Source organism: Dendropsophus ebraccatus, chromosome 10, assembly GCF_027789765.1.
Source record: "Dendropsophus ebraccatus isolate aDenEbr1 chromosome 10, aDenEbr1.pat, whole genome shotgun sequence".
NCBI classification, from domain to species: domain Eukaryota; kingdom Metazoa; phylum Chordata; class Amphibia; order Anura; family Hylidae; genus Dendropsophus; species Dendropsophus ebraccatus.
Genome location: NC_091463.1, coordinates 20,958,526 through 20,964,525, shown reverse-complemented (window position 1 = coordinate 20,964,525; position 6,000 = coordinate 20,958,526).

Below are 6,000 nucleotides of genomic sequence, written 5' to 3'. Positions count from 1 at the left end.
CAACACTTTGCGCAACAATGGATTCACATCCTGCAGTGCCTGAAAGGTACCCCTGCTGAAGAGAGCACATGTGGAGGCGCGCCTCAAGTATGCCAATGATCATTTGAAAGATTAACCAAGTTATTGGGAGAAGGTTTTGTGGTCAGATGAGACCAAAATTGAACTTTTTGGCCTCAACTCCACCCGCCATGTGTGGAGGAAGAAAAATGCTGCCTATGACCCCCAAGAACACTATGCCCACCATCAAGCATGGAGGTGGAAGCATAATGTTTTGGGGGTGTTTCTCTGCCAAGGGTACAGGGCTCCTTCACCGCATCACTGGGAAGATGGATGGAGCCATGTACCGCACAATCCTGAGGGACAACCTCCTCCCCTCTGCCAGGGTTCTGAAAATGGGCCGTGGTTGGGTCTTCCAACATGATAACGTTCCTAAACATACAGCAAAGGCAACAAAGGATTGGCTCAAGAAAAATCACATTAAGGTCATGGAGTGGCCCAGCCAGTCGCCAGACCTCAATCCGATCGAAAATCTATGGAGGGAGCTGAAGGTCAGAGTTGCCAAGCGACAGCCCACCAACCTTCATGATTTAGAGAGAATCTGCAAAGAAGAGTGGGCCAAAATTCCCCCTGGTGTGTGTGCTAAACTTAACTACAACAAACGTCTCACCGCTGTGCTTGCAAACAAAGGCTTTGCCACTAAGTATTGAGTGTGTTTGGCAAGAGGGATCAAATACTTATTTTCCTCATTGAAATACAAATTAATTAAAATATATTCTTTAAAATTATATTCTGGATTTTTTTCTTGATATTCTGTCTCTCCATGTTAGAATATATCTACCATTAAAAGTGCTGAAGGATAGTGTCTTTATTAGTGGGCAAACAAAGAAAATCAGCAAGGGATCAAATACTTCTTGGACTCACTGTATGTGTATAACTACTACTCCAACACGCCCTGACATCCTGTATATGTATAACTACTACCCCCAGAATTTGTGTATAACTACTACTCCCAGCATGCCCTGACATCCTGTATGTGTATAACTACTACTCCCAGCATGTCCTGACATCCTGTATGTGTATAACTACTACTCCCAGCATGTCCTGACATCCTGTATGTGTATAACTACTACCCCCCAGCCTATGTGTATAAATTTGAATTTAATTAGATTTTCAAAGAAAAGAAAAAAATGCACTCCGACTTGCAAGGGGAGCAGTGGCGCTCCAGGCAAGCTGCTCCTCCTGCAGGTCAGAGCGGGACTGCACACCTGCACCCGCACCAGGTGGATGAGGTCAGGAGATCCAGAGAGGAGCGAGACTGAGAGCAGGGCGCCCTCTGCCGTCCAACAACCCGCTGTCCCCGTACACTGACTTCCCGCGATTCTATTATAGCTGGGACCGCATTACTCTTCCTTATCTGATAGAGAATGGACACAAGAAGTGCTGGGGAAGTGTCACCACACCAGCCCACACGTGACTGGCCAGCTACTGACAAACTACAGCTCCCAGCATGCCGACAGCCTGTGTATAACTACTACTCCCAGCATGCCCTGACATCCTGTATGTGTATAACTACTACCCCCAGCATGTGTGTATAACTAGTACTCCCAGCATGTATGTGTATAACTACTACTCCAAGCAAGCCCTGACATCCTGTATATGTATAACTACTACCCCCAGAATTTGTGTATAACTACTACCCCCAGCATGTGTGTATAACTAGTACTCCCAGCATGTACAGTGAGTCCAAGAAGTATTTGATCCCTTGCTGATTTTCTTTGTTTGCCCACTAATAAAGACATGATCATTCTATACTTTTAATGGTAGATGTATTCTTACATGGAGAGACAGAATATTAAAAAGAAAATCCAGAAAATAAATCTATGAATATATATTAATTGATTTGTATTTCATGGAGTGAAATAAGTAGTTGATCCCTTAGTATTCATTAGCAGTTCTGGCTTTTACAGACCAGTTAGACACTCCCAATCAACTTGTTACCTGACCTGAAGCCACCTGTTCTCACTAATCACTTGTGTGAAAAACAACTGTCCACAGAATCAGACAGATCACACAGATTTCAAGTCTCCAACATGGGTAAAACCAAAGAGCTGTCACAGGACCTCAGAGTCAGAATTGTTGACCTTCACAAAGCTGGAATGGGCTACAAAAAGATTAGTAAGGTGTCGGATGTGAAAGTAACAACCTTTGGTGCAATTATCAGAAAGTTTAAAGAGTATAACATGACAATCAACAGACCTCGGCCCGGTGCTCCAAAGAAGATTTCGCCTTGTGGGGTGGCAATGATGCTGAGAACAGTCAGAAATCGTCCTGCAACCACTCGGCAGGAGTTAGCAAATGACCTGAAGGCAGCTGGGACCACAGTTTGCAAGGAAACAATTGGCAACACTTTGCGCAACAATGGATTCACATCCTGCAGTGCCTGAAAGGTACCCCTGCTGAAGAGAGCACATGTGGAGGCGCGCCTCAAGTATGCCAATGATCATTTGAAAGATTAACCAAGTTATTGGGAGAAGGTTTTGTGGTCAGATGAGACCAAAATTGAACTTTTTGGCCTCAACTCCACCCGCCATGTGTGGAGGAAGAAAAATGCTGCCTATGACCCCCAAGAACACTATGCCCACCATCAAGCATGGAGGTGGAAGCATAATGTTTTGGGGGTGTTTCTCTGCCAAGGGTACAGGGCTCCTTCACCGCATCACTGGGAAGATGGATGGAGCCATGTACCGCACAATCCTGAGGGACAACCTCCTCCCCTCTGCCAGGGTTCTGAAAATGGGCCGTGGTTGGGTCTTCCAACATGATAACGTTCCTAAACATACAGCAAAGGCAACAAAGGATTGGCTCAAGAAAAATCACATTAAGGTCATGGAGTGGCCCAGCCAGTCGCCAGACCTCAATCCGATCGAAAATCTATGGAGGGAGCTGAAGGTCAGAGTTGCCAAGCGACAGCCCACCAACCTTCATGATTTAGAGAGAATCTGCAAAGAAGAGTGGGCCAAAATTCCCCCTGGTGTGTGTGCTAAACTTAACTACAACAAACGTCTCACCGCTGTGCTTGCAAACAAAGGCTTTGCCACTAAGTATTGAGTGTGTTTGGCAAGAGGGATCAAATACTTATTTTCCTCATTGAAATACAAATTAATTAAAATATATTCTTTAAAATTATATTCTGGATTTTTTTCTTGATATTCTGTCTCTCCATGTTAGAATATATCTACCATTAAAAGTGCTGAAGGATAGTGTCTTTATTAGTGGGCAAACAAAGAAAATCAGCAAGGGATCAAATACTTCTTGGACTCACTGTATGTGTATAACTACTACTCCAACACGCCCTGACATCCTGTATATGTATAACTACTACCCCCAGAATTTGTGTATAACTACTACTCCCAGCATGCCCTGACATCCTGTATGTGTATAACTACTACTCCCAGCATGTCCTGACATCCTGTATGTGTATAACTACTACTCCCAGCATGTCCTGACATCCTGTATGTGTATAACTACTACCCCCCAGCCTATGTGTATAAATTTGAATTTAATTAGATTTTCAAAGAAAAGAAAAAAATGCACTCCGACTTGCAAGGGGAGCAGTGGCGCTCCAGGCAAGCTGCTCCTCCTGCAGGTCAGAGCGGGACTGCACACCTGCACCCAGAAGACCGCAGCCGGCGCTGCCTGTCCCCATACAAGCACCCACCCACCTATATGATCGCCCCTGCCCGCAACCGGAGGACCGCAGCAACTACCACCCACCCACCTATGTGATCGCACCCCAGCCCACACCCGGAGGACCACAGCAACTGCCCCCCAGCCCGCACCCGCCTCCTGCCCCCACCCATCCACCTATAAGATTAGTGCCAGCCCGCACGCACCCACAAGATGTAGAGCGGCTCCTCCGAGCACCGAAGACATGGAGCTGATGCCAGCTTTATGGAGTGAGTAGCGTGCCTGTCACTGTGAGTCCGGTGGGGCCATCTTCCTGGAAGACCTGTCATGTTTCCATGTCTCCATACAGTTATGTGTGATGCAAGTCAGTACTGCATCCATGCTCTACTACTACTCCCAATACTGCTCCACTACTACCCCCAATCCTACTCCCGATACTGCTCTACTACTACTACTCCAATACTGCTCCACTACTACTCCCAGTACTGCTCTACTACTTCTCCCAATACTGCTCCACTACTTCCAATACTACACCTAATACTGCTCTACTACTACCCCCAAAAACTGCTCTACTACTACCTCCAATACTGCTCCCACTAGTATTGCTACTATTACCCCCACTGCTGATACTACTACTTCCAAAACTGCTACTACACCCACTACTGCTACTCCACTAATCTACTACTACAGCCCTCATCTTCTAAGCTTCTACTGTTACTTATCCACTCTGCCTCTACCACTACACCCATCACCATTAGCAAAAAATGTAAAAAAAAAATAAAAAAATCAAGAAAATTAAAAAAATGTGTATGCAATAAAGATACTGACACATCCATTTTTGCTTAATCTTTCATATAATCTTCTTTGCAGAAATAATATAATACAAATTCAACATATTTCACCCGTGTGAGTAAAGCTTTCATGGGACCTTGTCCTGGCGTTCTATCTAGGTAGCTGATAAAGTCCTCATGTTGGCTTGAACGGCAGAGATCTCCACGATGGTAGAAGTCACATGAAAGCTTTACTCACACGGGTGATATATGTTGAATTTGTATTATATTATTTCTGCAAAGAAGATTATATGAAAGATTAAGCAAAAATGGATGTGTCAGTATCTTTATTGCATATGGATTTGTGAAGGGGATAAAGGCGACCCCTATATCTGACACCTTTCTCTCGGTGTGAATAGTGGTGCATTATTTTGAATTGTGTTGAGCCTGTATGTGTATAACTACTACCCCCAGCCTGTATGTGTATAACTACTACCCCCAGCATGCCCTGACATCCTGTATATGTATAACTGCTACCCCCAGCCTGTTTGTGTATAACTACTACTCCTAGCATGTATGTGTATAACTACTACTCCCAGCCTGTATGTGTATAACTACTACCCCCAGCATGCCCTGACATCCTGTATATGTATAACTGCTACCCCCGGCCTGTTTGTGTATAACTACTACTCCTAGCATGTATGTGTATAACTACTACCCCCAGCCTGTATGTGTATAACTACTACTCCCAGCATGTATGTGTATAACTACTACTCCCAGCATGTATGTGTATAACTACTACTCCCAGCATGTATGTGTATACCTACTACCCCTAGCCTGTATGTGTATAACTACTACCTCCAACCTGTATTTGTATACCAACTACTCCCAGCATGTATGTGTATAACTACTACTTCCAGCATGACCCGAGTCTGCGGAGAGATGCGGCGCGGGCAGCATCCAGCAGCTACTGACCTGCCCCCGCCCCTTATACACAGCGTCCCGCTCCCCTCCCAGCCAAACACACAGGTCCCCGGTCTCTGGAGGAGACAGCAGGGTGATAGTGTCGCTGTGGGTCCTGGAGCTGTACAGCAGGATTGCCCTAACCTGCAGTCCTTGCTACCTCCTCCAGAGACCGGGGACCTGTGTGTGTGCCGGGGTAAGAGGAGGAGGGTTATGTGCACTCCTGCCCCAGTCACCCCCAGCTCCCCCTCAGTCACTTCCAGTCTGCCCCAGTCACAGGGGGAGCACTGTTAAACTGGGAAGCAATACAGTTGTTATCTCAAACGTCATTAATATAGTATCTGACGCTGCAGGGAGAAAAATTCTGTTTATTTAGCAAAAATTTTTTATAAAAATTCAAGAATCGTCCAAATTAAAAAAAAAAAAAAACAAGATTTTATTGTAATTAGTATATGGCCATATCGCCCATCCCTAATATAAATGTATATATTTATTTTTTTAATAGCGATGTTGGGTGGGGAGCTGTAGTTTTGTGGGGGGGCTGGCGGTGATAGTTGTGTGGGGGTGGTAGTTGTGTGGG